This window comes from Dipodomys spectabilis, unplaced genomic scaffold (assembly GCF_019054845.1).
Source record: "Dipodomys spectabilis isolate Male_0828 unplaced genomic scaffold, ASM1905484v1 ptg000301l, whole genome shotgun sequence".
NCBI lineage: Eukaryota > Metazoa > Chordata > Mammalia > Rodentia > Heteromyidae > Dipodomys > Dipodomys spectabilis.
In genome coordinates, this window is record NW_024870978.1 from 10,205,748 (window position 1) to 10,221,437 (window position 15,690).

Genomic DNA, 15,690 nt, shown 5'->3' on the forward strand with positions numbered 1-15,690 from the left:
GAATCAGTAGGTTTTCTGTGTTACCAACAATGGGAAGATCCGCGCTGAAATCCAAAATAAAACCTCAAATGTTTGAGCCTCAAAATCAAATCATATTAAACGAAACAAAACAACAACAACAAAGCTAGGAATTAATTAAAATAAAAATGAGAAGGACCTCTACTGTGAAAACTTTAAAGCCTTTCAATGCTCTTGGTTGGAAGTAATAACATTGTGAAAACTGCAATACTGCCCCCAAACAATTGACAATGTAATACCCATCAAAATCCCAACAATATTCCTCAATGCCGTAGAGAAAGCAATCCAAGATCAAGAAAATGTCGCATACATACACAATGGAATTCTATGCCTCCATCAGAAAGAATGACACTGCCCCATTTGTTAGGAAATGGAAAGACCTGGAAAAAATTATATTACGTGAAGTAAGCCAGGCTCAGATAAACATAGGTCCCATGTTTTCCCTTATTTGCAATATCTAGTATATGTCTGAGTTAAGCAGAAAAGGTCAGATAAGTTGATGTTAGGGGAATGAACCCTAAGATATGTACTCAAATGTTTTTTTTTTCTTTCTTGCGATTGTTTCTAACACAGTTATAAAACTATTTCGTTGTTGTTTCATATATCCTTCCCCCACAGTATAACCCCTGCTTTCACCGTATTTAATGTTGTTATAACTTATGGAGGGGAAGGGGAAAAACAAATCGTTTAAATAGGGATACGGGTGGATCCATTGCAACAATGAGATGTACAAGTCATTATGTGGAAAACAAACTTTACAACTTTGGTTCAGGATGTGGGGTGACGGAGGGGTCGTGGAGGGGGCGGGGGAGGATGGGAAGGGATGGGAAGGGTAAACAAAGGAGGAGGCTACAATGCTTGATAAGAAATGTACTCATTATCTTGCCTATGTAATTGTAACCCCTCCGTACAGTATTTTCACAATAAAAAACCATTTAAAAAAAAAAAAAAGAAAGCAATCCAAATTTAATATAGAATTACAAAATTACATATGATACATGAACTCCTGGGCCTATAGTCATCTTACACACACACACACACACACACACACACACACACATACACACAATGGAATTCTATTCACCTCTCAAAAAGGAAGATTTTTCACCGGTCATCAAGAAAATGAAAGTTTGGGAAAATTACATTAAGAGAAAGGAATGCAGACTTAAAGAAATTTAGTTTTCATGGATTCATTAATTTATGGTAGCTAGAAGATGCGTACAAAACTTTAAGCCAGATTCTACCTCACCCCAGTTAGAATGGCCATTATCAAGAAAACTAAAAATAGCAAATACTGGCATGGATGTAGCCAATTGGAACTTTATTATATTGTTGATGGGAAATTAAAATTTTTCTTTTTTTATTGTGAAAATACTGTACAGAGGAGTCGCAATTACATGGGAAAGATAATGAGTATATTTCTTATCAAGCATTGTAGCCTTCTCCTTTGTTTCCCCTTCCCATCCCTTCCCCTCTTCCCCCCGCCCACCCTTCTCCTCCCCCCACCCCGCACAAAAGTTGTAAATTTCCTTTCTGACATAACGATTTGTACATCTCATTGTTGCAATGGGACCAACTGTATCGCTATTTAAACGATTTGTTTTTCCCCTTTCCCTCCACAAATTATAACAATAGCAAATACAGTGAAAGCAGGAGTTATACTGTGGAGGAGGGACATACAAAGCAACAAACATTTTTATAAATGTGTTAGAAACAATCGCATGAAAGAAAAAAAAAAAACATTTGAATACATATCTTAGGGTTCATTTCCCTGACATCACATTATCTGACCTTTTCTGCTTGATTCAGACATATACTAGATATTGCAAATAAGGGAAACCATGGGACCTATGTTTCTTTGGACTTGGCTTACTTCACTTAATATAATTTTTTCCAAGTCTTTCTATTTCCTAACAAATGAGGCAATGCCATTCTTTCTGATGGAGGCAGAAAATTCCATTGTGTATATATACCACATTTTCTTGATCCATTCATCTACTGAGGGGCATTTCGGTTGGTTCTAAATCTTAGCTATAGTAAATAATGCTGCAATAAACATAGTTGTGCTGGTAGCTTTAGTGTGGTCTTGTTTGTAAACATTTGGGTAAATACCCAATAGTGGGATTGCTGGGTCATAGGGGAGCTCTATGTGGAGTCTTTTGAGGAACCTCCATACTACTTTCCAAAGTGGTTGAACAATTTTACACTCCCACCAACAATGCAGTAAGGTTCACTTCTGTCCACATCCCCTCCAGCATCTGTTTTTATTAGAGTACTTGATTATAGCCATTCTAAGTGGGATGAGGTATCTCAATGTCGTTTTGATTTGCATTTCTTTTATGGGTAAGGAGGTTGAGCATTTCTCCCTGTGTCTATTGGCAACCTTCTTTCCTCTTCAGAGAAGTTTCTCTTTAAGTCTTTAGCCCACTTATTTATTGGGCAGCTGTTTCTTTGAGACTTTGTTGTTGGGGGATTTAATTTTTGAGTTCCATGTAAATTTTAGATATGAGACCCTTGTCCATTGTATGGTTAGTGAAGATCTTCTCCCAATACGTGGGGTTTATATTGATCTTGCTAGCTATGTCCTTTGCCATGCAGAAGCTCTTCAATTACACGTGATCCCATTTGTCCAACCTTTCTTTGATTTGTTGTGTTTCTGAGTCTCCAATTAGAAAATTTCAGCCTGCGTCAAGGAGACCTAGGGTTTCTCCTATTCCATCCTGTAATCTTTTCAGAGTGTCTGCTTTGACTCCAAGGTCTTTGATCCATTTGGAGTTGTTTCTGGTGCAGGGTGATATGTAAGGATCTAGTTTTAGTTTTCTACAAGTAGTTAACCAATTTTGCCAGCACCATTTACTGAAGAGGCTGTCTTTCTTCCATTCTTGCTTTTTTTTAGCTCCCTGTTCAAAAATTAGATGGCTATAGGTATGTAGGTTCTTTTCTGGTTTTTCAATTCTATTACATTTGTCCTGAGGACTGTTCTTGTGCCAATACCAAGCTGTTTTGATTACTATGGCTTTTTAGTAGAGTTTGAAATTTGGTATAGATCTTCCTCCAGCAGTATTTTTTCTATTGAGGATCGTTTTTGCTCTCCGGGGTCTTTTATTGTTCCATTTGAATTTTTGGATTGCCTCTTCTATTTCTTTGAAGAATGAAGTTGGAATTTTTATAGGTATCACATTGAATTTGTAGATAGCCTTGTGAAGTATTGCCATTTTCACGATGTTCATCTTTCCGATCCAAGACCATGGGAGTTTTTGCCACTTTCTAAGTTCTGTATTGATTTCTTTTTCAAGTTTTTAAAGTTTTCATCATAGAAGTCCCTCACTTCTTTGCTTAAGTTAATTACTAGGTATTTTATTTTTTGTGAGGCTATTATGAATGGAGTTGCTTTCCTAATTTCAGCCACACTTTTCTCATTGTTGGCATACAGAAACGCAATTGATTTTTGAGGGTTAATTTTACACCCTGCTAATTTGCCAAAATTTTGAATCAGCTTGAGTAATTTGGGAGTGGAATCTATGGGATTCGTTAAATACAAGATCATGTCATCTGCAAAGAGGGATTGTTTTATACCTTCTTTCCCTATTTGGATCCGCTTTATGTTTGAATCTTGTCTTATTGCTGTAGCTAGGCTTCTAATACTGGATTGAAGAGAAGTGGAGAAAGAGGACATCCTTGTCTTGTTCCTGAGTTAAGAGGAAATGGCTTTAGTTTTTCACCATTAAGTATTCTGCTGGCTGTATGTTTGTCATATACAGCCTTTATTGTATTGAGGAATGTTCCATGGATTCTTAGTTTTTCCCAAACCTTCATCTGCATCTATTGAGATAACCATGTGGTTTTTATCCTTGCTCCTGTTGATGTGATGAATTATATTAATTGATTTGCGTATATTGAACCACCTTTGCATCTCGGAAATGAATTCTCTCTGATTGTGGTGCATGATTTTTTGGAGCAAATGTTGAAGTTGATTGGCCAAAATTTTGTTGAGAAGTTTTTCATCAATGTTCATCAAAGAAATGGGTCTATAGTTCTCTTTCTTTGATGAGTTTTTGCCTGGTTTTGGGATGAGGGTTATGATGGTTTCATAGAATGTGTTCGGTAATGAACTTTCTCTTTCAATTTCATTGAAGAGTTGGAGGATTATTGGTGTGAGCTCTGCTTTGAAGGCCTTGTGGAATTCCATTGTAAAACCATCTGGTCCTGGACTTTTATTAGATGGGAGGTCTCTTATTGCTGTTTCTATTTCAATGCTTGACATGAGCCTGTTAAGCTGGTTATCTGATCTTGGTTTAGTTTTGACATATCAATATTTGCTAGGAAAAGGTCCATTTCTGCCATGTTCTAAAACTTATTAGCCTAATGTTTTGAGAAGTATTCCCTTATAATGTTCTGAAACTTTGTTGTTTTCGTGGTGATGTTTCCATTTTCATCTCTGAGTTTATTTATTTGGGTGTGTTCTCTTCTATTTCTGATAAGATTTGCTAAGGGTCTGTCAATTTTGTTAATTTTTCGAAGAAGCAATTCTTTGGTTTGTTGGTTCTTTCTATAGTTTTTTTGGATGCTAATTCATTTAATTTTGATTTAATTTTAATTATTTCTTTCCATCTACTGGATTGGGGTTTATCTTGCTGCTCTTTTTCCAGGAGGTTCAGATGTCTCATTGAATTATTAGTTTCAGATCTCTCCAATTTTGTTGATGTAGGAACTCAGAGCTATAAACTTGCCCCTGAGTATTGCCTTTGCTGTGTCCTAGAGGAGCTGGTAATTTGTGTGCTCATTTTTGTTGTATAGCATGAACATTTGAATTTCTTTTCTAATCTCCTCCATGACCCACTCATGATTCTGCAGTGTGTTGTTCAGCCTCCATGTGTTACCGGACTTTCTTTGGTGGCTTTTGGTGTTGAGTTTTAATTTTATTCCCTTGTGATCTGAGAGGATCTATCTAGTGGGGAAAGTGGTGTGTTAAAATCCCCAACAATTAATATCTTTCGATCTATGTGGGATTTGAGGGAAAGTAGTGTTTCTTGGATAAATTTTTGTGCTCCGTTGTTGGGCGAATAGATATGTAGAATTGTAATATCCTCCTGAAGGAGAGATCCTTTAATTAGCATGTAGCGACCTTCTTTATCTCTTCTCACAAATTTTAATTTGAAGTATATTTTATCTGATATTAGGATTGCATCTCCTGCCTGTTTATGGGGACCGTTTGCTTGATAGAGTTTGTTCCTGCGTTTAACATTGAAAATGTGTTGGTTTCTATGGGCAAGATGTGACTCCTGAAGGCAGCAGATAGAAGGATCTTAATTTCTAATCCAACTAGACAGTATACGTCTCTTAATTGGATAAAGTCCGTTAATGTTGAGAGATAGGACTGAGAAGTATTTGGGAGATCCTGCCATTTAATTCACCTTCGTGGGGGCTAGAGGTACTGGGTTCTTGCTATGGTTCTTGGATTCTCAGTTTGGGTGCAGTTTCTTGGCCTTTATTGTGGTCTTGTTGGTTTCTATGTGTGGGACATCTTTAAGAATATTTTGTAGGGATGGTTTGGTGGAGATATATTGTTTCAATTTTTCTTTGCTATGAAAGGTTTTTATTTGGCCTTCAGTTATGAAGGAGAGTTTAGCTGGGTACAGTACTCTTGTTTGACAGTTTTTGTCTTTAGGGCATGGCATACATCATTCCAGGCTCTCATTGCTTCTTGCTGATATTGAGTAGAATCTGCTCGCCTGCCGCGTCTGACTCCTTTGTCCTGGACTCTCTGTGTTGCAGGTATGGCAGCTATGGCCGTTTTCACCACCGCTGCAGCCGCAGTAGCAGCTGCTGGCTAGTGCTCAAGTCTATCTCCTTGCCTGGATTTTCCCTCTGTGGCCTAACTCTCTGTCCTGTGATGGCACACTTGGTGTGATTCTCTGGCTTAGGACTGTTCACTGGAACACTAAAACTGCTTTCTATATGAGAGCTTGTTTAGCCTCCAGCTTCTCCTCTGCCATCTTCCCGGAACTCCCTTCCAAATTAAACTTTTTCAATCACTCTGTAATGCAGTATGGAGAGTACTCAAAAGACTAAATATAAATCTCCCCTATGACCCATTAATTCCCCTCATGGGCAGTAATCCAATAAATAACAAACAAGCTCACATTAAAGCTACCACATAACCATGTTCAGGGCCCAGGGCAAGAGTTCAAGGAATGGAAAAAAACGTTAACCCTGTTGGTATTTGTTTCCGCAAATATGAATCTTTTGACATCAGATACCAAATCATTCTATTGGCAGTAGCTAGTTTAGGACTTAAATGTAGCGGGTGATAAAAGGGCTTTTTGTTGAATGTTAAGAAAAGATGTAGGCAGTCCAAGAGAAGGGGGATTTTTTGTAGTTGTTGTTGGTCAAGTGTCTTTAACTATGGGAGTGGGACCTGTTCCTAAACTCTTCAACTGAAGGTGAGTTCTCCACCTCTTGAGCCACAGTGCCACTTCTGGTTTTCTGGTGGTTCAATGGACATGATAGTCTCAGGGACTTTGTTGCCCCAGATGTCTTTGAACAGCAGTCCTCAGATCTCAGCTTCCGGAGTAGCTAGGATTACAGCTGTGAGTGTCTGGCACCCGGCTAAAAAATGGGGGATTTTTATATAAAAAGAGAATCCACCTCTTCTCCTGTGTCTAAACGTCAGATATCAGTATTAGAACACTTCACCCTCAATTCATGTCATCATACATTTGTAAATTTTCTCTTTTCCTTCATGTGGGAATACTTCAGTAAATATCAACTCAGATGTGGGACTGGATCAATTGTATGGGAATTGCTAGCAAATAAATCAAGAACTACTAAATCAAATCAAATGAGCCCCTCATTTGGAAAAATTACAAGTCTGTGCTTGATTACTTCGTAACGTGATATTGAACATCCTAACAGAGTGATGACATTTTCTTTCTCTTCAGTAATTGGCCTTCTCCCACATGTGGTCAAATATTTAAGAATCCAAAGATTTCCATTGATAATTCATTAAGCTGTCCTCTAAGAAAATGTGCATTTCTGGAATTTGGTCTGCTGTCCTATTCTTACATGCACAGGCTTTCTATGATTTATTTGTTCTACAAGGAATTCTATTTTCCAATCTTTGTGTGACAAATTTAATCTCTCTAATCAATATTTCTGACCCTCTCTCTAGAGTCTCATTTCAGTCTGACTCATAAAAATATGTTTTTATCAGTTAAATGGCTCTCATCTTCTGTTTTTTGCCTGACTTCATGTAGGCTGTGATAGCATCTCTGACTGGCAGTGCTTACTGGAGTATTTTTTTTAGAGGTCTAGGATTACTATTCAAGGTAGTAGCTTCACTGGGTCCCAATGATCCCCTGGCCTACACTCAATAGGTTTTTCTCCTAAAGAAACAAAAACAGCTGACTAAATTCCTGTTTTCATTGTTTCAAAATGAGGCAATCTGGCATCCTTGCAAAGCCATGAATAATCCTCTCTAACAATGGTCTATCAAGATGGCTTTTCAAAGTTGACTGTGAAAAATGTTCATTTTCAAGTCACTACCATAAAACAGATCACATCTCTGGGAGCAGAATTTTGGAAGGAAGGATTACCTTCCTTTTTTCTCTTAGGAAAAATCAAATCATAATATTCTTCAGTTGTGGTCAGCGTGGAGCACATTTTCCCAAGAATATACTGTAGTGTAAAGGAGGACCAACTATCAAAATAAAGGTGGAAATACTTGTCTAGAGTCTGATTTATCTTGCTTATATTTGTTGTCATTTTCATTATTTCAAACACAGGGATAATTTGTACTTGGGATTAGACAGATTTATCTTGCTTATATCTGTTGTTTTTTTCATTACTTCAAACACATGGATAATTTATACTTGGGATTAGACAAGTGACAATGGATTAATGTAATAAACATTCATTACTTTCATATATCCAATATAATACACTTAACACCTTATGGAAAATTAAATCCAACTATAGAAACAATGTCAGAAATATAAAATAAGCCTCAATATGTATAATCTGGCACACATACACCATCATCTACTCAGAAATTCAGTCTCTCTACAAATATTTATTTGGCACAAAATAAAAATTTAATGAATATGTTCTGTAAGCATCATCTGAAATACTGTATATAATTTTATGGATGTATATAATTTTATGGATGTCTCCTAGACAGGAATTTAACATGCATGTAGTAATCAAATTTCCACAATTTAAGCTAGACAAGAGGAGTCATACCCTCATACACTGCCTGGAGAATGTGTGGTGTGAATTTTACTACAGTGCTGAGCCTTTTCACCTAATACCAAGAGTCATATGCAATAATTTATTATTTGATGTTATGATGAGTGCTAAGTGTAGAATAAACTTTGAATTATTAAATTAATTCACAAAAATGAAATGATGATTTATTATTGAAATAATGATATGTTTGTTTAAATTCTAATGCTTCTCAATTTTACAATTCATGAAATATATTATTAAAATTAGTGTCACTTTCTTCTTTTCTATATCTACTAAAATTAAAATTATATGTTAAACATTCAATATTAAATCAGTAATAATAACATTATTAAAATAATATATTATTAAACTGTGATTTGAATTATAGTTCTAACAAATTGTGATGTAAAAAAATACTATTATGGGTAATATTTTTTAAACTTACCAGCTTATTTGCTTCCTGTGTCATTTGTTATTCTTGGTCCAAATCATCTCTTCACCTTAATTGTTTATTTTTCTATTTTATCTCTATTGTTTTACTCTGTTTGCATTTTGTTTTCCCTGTTTAGTGACTGACATGAGGGTGAAAAGGTGTATGCTAGTTTATCACTTCCTATGTTACAGTGAAATTACTGTACTCCACAGCTGTTCTACTTTTCTCTGTATAGTACAATATTTTCCCCACTCTCATCTCCTGTATTGCTGCTCTCATGTATTTTTTTATTTAAATTTTATTATCAAGTTAATGTACAGAGGGGTTAGATTTACATAAGTAAGTTAGTGAATTCATTTTTTTCTAACTTGTTACCACTTCCCCCATGTTACTCCCTCTTCCTTCCTAACATTCCCCAAGATTATTTCCAAAATATTGTGAGTATCTCGTTTGCATAGGTTCCCCCTTTGTCCTTTGTCTCACTATTTTGTTTATTTACCTCTCCCTTTCCTATTTCAGATCAACATATTTACAATAACCAGGGTATCAAAATCAAATACAGTGACTACAGGGGATAAACATTGGTGGGGAAAACACAAAAGATAAAAAGAAATCACATACTACTTTAAGAACTACAACAACAAAAACATGTCTTTGAGTTCATTTCACTTGGAATCACCTTATAAGATCATATGTAAATAGATAGTGAGCTATTCTGCTCATCTACTAAGATTATCCTTGATGTACACAATAATGCTTCCCTATTACCCACTAATCCCACTTCTGGGCATTTACCCACGTGACAACAAACAAGGCCACACTAAAGCTACCAGCACAATTGTGTTTACCACAGTATTATTTACCATAGCTATGATATCAACCCAGATGCCCCTCAGTAGATGAATGAAGAAAATGTCACTCTCTCATACACACACACTTACACATGCACGTGGAATACTATGCTTCCATCAGAAAGAATGATACCACCTCATTTGTAAGGAAATGGAAGATCTTGGAAAAAATCATATTAAGTGAAGTAAGACAGACTTAAAGAAACATAGGTCTCAGGTTTTCCCTTATTTGTAATAATTAGTTTATATCAAGAATAATCTCATGTACTTTAATTTGACATTTTGTTCTATGTTGAGCATAGAACATTATTGCTATATTGTTTGATATTATTTCTGCAAACAGGCAAGTATATTTAAAGAATTACATTAATCTCATCCATTACTGAAGGAAGAACAACTTAAAGAGCAAACCCTACTCGGAAGAACAACTCCTACTTATTTAGCTTCATTCGGAAGAACAACTCCTACTTATTTAGCTTCATTCCTTTGTAAGGCCAGTGTAATCCCCTGTAACCTCATCTTGTACATTACAACTCTGTACTTGGTCATCCTGCATATCTACTATCCTCTACATTGTGACCTAAATGCCCTAGTGATTCCAGTTTGCTTTACTTTAAAAAAAATTCTCTCTTAATGTTTGAGGTTGGTGTGTTTGCGTGTGTGTAGTATTACAAAGATTGGAAGACAACATTTTTGTTCATTTAGATTACATCTTTCTGGTCATTGTAAGTTGTGGCTCATGGGAGAATTATCTTGCTATTTTAAGGATGAAACAGAACATGTATTTGTGCATGTACCAGAGTTGCTTTAATTGTGTGGATTTGAACTTAACTTCGAAGTATATCTTGGCTGCTGTTGTGCATAATGTGAATAACAATGAACTACAAATATATTTATGAGTTACCCAGAGAGAAGCAATCACATGATTGGTGAGTCAAGATGATATTTCAACTTTGCATTTTTTTAGAAAATGCATACTACTTTCTACAACGAGAATACGAGCCTGTATTTTGACCAAGAGTGTAGAGAATTTTCTTTTCTCCATACTCTCACCAACATTATTGCCTTTTGAGTTTTATGAAAGTGCATGTTTCTAATAGGTGAAGTAACCCAGACTGGCTTTAGACTCAAATCCTCTTAGTCCAACCTCCTAAATGCTTGGAATTACAAACCTTTACCACCACATCTGGTTCTTTTGAGTTTTTTTGATAAGAGTTATAATAGTTATGAAGTAGTATCATAGTAATTTTGAATTGCATTTCTCTAATGACTTCTGTTCACTAAGCCAGCATCGAAATGGCATTAAATACAACTTTGTAAACCCACTGTGATTTTCAGGGCTTTTTGGAAAACAGGCCTATTCAGAACTTTTGTCCATTTTTATTCATGTTACTTGTTAATCTCATCTTTAAGCTCTCTATACAAAATCAATAATTAATTCAAGATAGTAGTAAAAGAAAAAATTAAGCAACTCCTAACATTTTAAAAATTTCAATACATGATATTGCTTAGATCATTTTCTGTTTACACTTGAGACTATAAAACTCAATTTAGTTTGACCTTTTACAAGGGTATATTTATTTTATTTTATGTTTATTGCTCTTTCCAAAGCCTGCATGTCTGATTTCCCTTGGTTTCCTTCAGTTTCAAGTAGTTCAGATTTCAAACTGAAGAATAAATGGAAGGAAGCAAACAGAAAAACACTGTTCCTCTCATCTGATGATGCTTCTCCAAGAATGAGATAAGTTCATCCTTCTAAGTCCCTATGATAGGGTATCAAAAGGAGAATTCATTCTTCTAGGTCTCTCTATCTTTGCAATTTAACTTAAATGATGTAAAACACAATATACTGCTTAGATAAGTTTACGTTTTATCACTTTTGCACATTTTCATATGGGCTTCAGCTCAGTGCACAACATTTCTTCATTATTCTGCCCCTGATATTTTTACACTATCAAGACAAGATAACCAGTTTGAATTACAGCATGAGAAGTTATCCACCTGGCTTCCTTGAAAGCAGATCACAGTCAATTGATAACATTAGTTCTGGGTTCTCTCTACATGTAATGGTTTCTGTAATACATATGGAATTATATTTAGTATTAAAAAATTGCTGACCAAACTCAAAGCTTATTCATAGAAACTTAAGTATTTCACCAGTGTCATGCCTCTTAATTCTTAAGATGATATTTGCTGTAATGCTAATGTTATTACCATTATAGTGTTGGGAAAAATTGTAATTAAAGGCACTAAGTGAATGGTCCAAAGACACACAATGAGGAAGGAAATCAGTCAAAGTTTCCAAAAGTCTTTCAGCAATACAAAAAAGGTAGGTAAAATCTCTCCATTCTCTTACACACTCAATTCAATATACATATTGTCCAAGAAATAATACCATAGCAATTGTTGCCAAGGGTGTTTGTTTTCTGCCACATTTTGTCTTCAACACAGACTGTGTTGGTGACATTGGGTTATCATGCACAGAGATGAGCTTATAAATTGAGGTCCAAAGAGAGCCAAATTTCTTCTATTCCACATTTCCAGTTTCCTTTTTAAAAAGTACTAAAATTTTTAAATATCATCACTTACTGTCTTTTAAGAATCCAAAAACGAAATAAATTCACATATAATCACTCCAAAATGCTTTAAATGTAGATGATAAAATAGGCACTCATGATGTAAATTTTCTTCTACATTTAATATGTTTCTGAAAGCTTTGTGCTGGTTGGTCACCCTTGTAATCCTGACTACTCAGGATATGTACTTAGAAGGCTGAGGTCTGTGGATAACATTTGGAAACCAATCAGAGCAAAAAATCATGAGATTATTTTTCAAAAATTTTAATGAACTAGAAAAGAGCATGAACTGAGATGTAGCTAATATACTAGCTCACCAAACTAGAGGGGAAAGGCTTAGCAAGACCTTAAAGCCCTAAGTTCAAACTCTGAGCACGGCAACATTCAGGCACACACACATACACACACACTCACACACTTATTCACGTCAGTGTTTTGCATTAATTTCTTAGTTAATGATATTATATGGGTATAATAGGGGAAATAAACTCTTCCATCTCAGAACATTTTTATAGGTATTTTATTGTTAAAATACCGTACAGAGGGGTTTCAGTTACATGAGCAAGTTAATGAGTCCATTTCCTCTCAGGCATTGTTTTTTCCCCCCACCATCCCTTCCCTCACACCTCTACAAGTACACTCCCCTTCATCCCCCCCAACCCCACCTAAATTGTAAAGTTCAACTTTCAACATAGTGTCTTGTGCATCTCATTGTCACAATGGGTCGACCAGTATTCCTAGTTAACCATTTTGTTTCTTCTTTCCCCTCCCCAATTAGCTAAGTGTATATACAAGATTCAGGTGCACCAAAATCAAATACAGTGAAAACAGAGGTTATACTGTGGGCGAGGAACATATAAAGAAACAATAAAACACATCGTACATTATAAATACGTTTGAAATAATAGCATGCAAGAAAAAACCCCACTTGTGTACTTACTTTGGGGGTCATTTCATTTAACATCATCTTATCTGGTCATATGCACATAGCTTTTGACCTTTTCTGCTTATCCCAGACATATATTATTTATTGCAAATAAGGGAAACCATGGGACCTATGTTTCTTTGGACTTGGCTTACTTCACTAATATAATTTTTTCCAAGCCTTTCCATTTCCTAACAAATTGGGCAATGACATTCTTTCAGATGGAGGTATAGAATTCCTATTTACACACACACACACACAATGGAAATCAATCAATCTATCTATCTATTTATCTATCTATAACATTTTCTTGATCCATTCATGTACTGAGAGGTATCGATGTTGGTTCCATATTTTAGCTATGGTAAATAATGCTGCAATAAATATAGTAGTGCTGGTAGTTTTAGTATGGTCTTGTTTGTGATCATTTGGGTAAATGCCCAGAAGAAGTATTGTTGGGTCATAGGGGAGCGCTATGTGGAATCGTGTGAGGAACCTTCATACTGCTGTCCAAAGTGGCTGAACAAGTTTACACTCCCACCCAAGAATGCAGTAGGGTTCGAATGCAGTAGGGTTCCCTTCTGGCCACATCCACTCCAGCGTCTGTTGTAAAAATATGGAACACCTCATGAGTTTGCTTGTCATCCTTGCACAGGGGCCATGGTAATCTTCTCTATCATTTCAATTTTAGTGTATGTGTTGGCGAATTGAGCACAGAACATTTTTTATATATAAAATGTAATTGATTTTCTTAAACTAAACAATTCAACAAAAAGTAAGTTCTAAAGAATTGTTGTGAAATTTTAGAACCATGTATTTCTTATATAAGCACACATTTATGAATAAATCAAGATTGACATGTCACAAACAATATAATTCCAGATATTTGTTGTTCAAGGGATGTGTAAGAGGAGGAATTCAATTATTCTATACAAGGCACCTCTCATAATGAACATTGAAGCAAGTGTTAAGGTTTGTTAAAAGTTTTAATGTTTTAAACATTTTTAATTTTGGGAATTTGCTTATATATATGCCAAAATTAAGACTGTATGACAGGTCATAAAACTTTTCCATAAAGTATTTAAGATTTATTGTAGCAGCATATACTACTAAGTGTGTACATTTCAGAGTTTATAGAAATTTTACTAATGAGAATTTGCAAAGTCTTTGTGTAAAGAAGCAGAGTGAAGAGTTAAGACTTTGTTAATTCCACAGTTTCTGTTAAAACTTTAGGGCTTCCTTACTTTATAGGTTAGCGAGGAACAAATGATGATATAAGCCATATACAGATGATATGAGCCATAATTAATAATCTTAATGGGAAACTTTAAAGACTACTCATAGCCTATAAAACTCTGAAACTATGAAAAAATAGTAAAACCTAATATGTAGTATACTTCAAATACTGGAAACACTGGTAATTGTTTCATTTTTCATTTATTAATCATTAATATTTAATGATTGGTTTTGTTTATTGTAGCATTGTTTTCCTTGTTGTAATATAATACAAGTTTTTGTAAGTCGTCATTAGGAGGTACTTTGAGAATGTTACTGGGATGGCCACACCATGTTTTATAGGTGCATATGAATTTACAAAGAGCAAAATTAAGAACAAAATATTCATTAAAATTTTTCTCAAGTAGAGTCTGAATCAGGAGTGTTAAGTGTCCACAGCTAAAATCTTAGCCCTAGGCTGAAGCAGCCGTATTACAGAGTTGAGGACACAAAAGTGAGAGATAGTGTTTTTTTGTTTTTTGATTTTGTTTTTGTTGGTCTTGGGGCTTGAACTGTTGGGCCTGGGTGCTTTCCCTTATCTCTTCAGCTCAAGGCTAGTGCTACCACTTGAGCCACAGGACAACCTTTGTCTTTTTCTACTGATGTGGTACTGAGGAATCAAACCCAGGGCCTCATTCATTCTAGGCAAGCACTCTACCACTGAACCCCCTTCCCAGTTCCTGAGAAAGTATATTTTAAAAAGTCATCTAAAGAACATTTGCTTTCTGCTTTGGCTTATATAATGATATACATGAATATCTTTTTTATATTTTTGTGAATTGTCATACTTCTAAATTTATATTAATTTCAGCCACTTTATCCTTTTCAAAGTCATGAAATATCTCTAAGAATTTGTTTCTGTAAAGACTGTTTTTGCATTTATAATTTCTTCTGAGTCACCTTTATTTTTTATCAAAATTACTTTATATTTTATATTGATGGGTTTTCACACATCAAATGCCTTCAAATGTATATATGTATTAAGGTTTGTATCCTGTCAATAATTGTGTAGAACACAATTATACCACTGACAAAAGATGATTTGCATTTCATTTATGTGCTTTTGGACTTGGAGAGTGACCTTAGGTGTGTCAACACAAGTAGAATCAGCATGAAACAAGCCAGCATTTCTTCATTTAAGATACAAGGAAAGGATACAGGTTGATCCATTGTAACAATAGGATGTACAAGACACTCTGTCAGAGGGGGGTGGAAGGAGGAGTTGAGGAGGTGTAAAGGGAAGGGATGGTAGAGGAAAAACAGGAGGGGTTAACAATGCTCAATAAGAAATGTACTCATTTCCTTACTTGTGTAACTGTAACCCCTCTGTACAGTATCTTTACAATAAAAGTATATATTAAAAAGATACAAGGAAAATTTCTGTAC

The 15,690-nt window shown here is 35.2% G+C and overlaps 1 non-coding gene across 1 annotated transcript; it reads right to left on the bottom strand.

The window, feature by feature from the left end:
- Positions 1–13,639: 13,639 nt before the first annotated feature.
- On the bottom strand, positions 13,640–13,744 carry LOC122127499. The gene has a single exon (XR_006151174.1). It is a non-coding gene; the product is annotated as a U6 spliceosomal RNA (small nuclear RNA).
- Between the last annotated feature and the right edge of the window lie 1,946 nt (positions 13,745–15,690).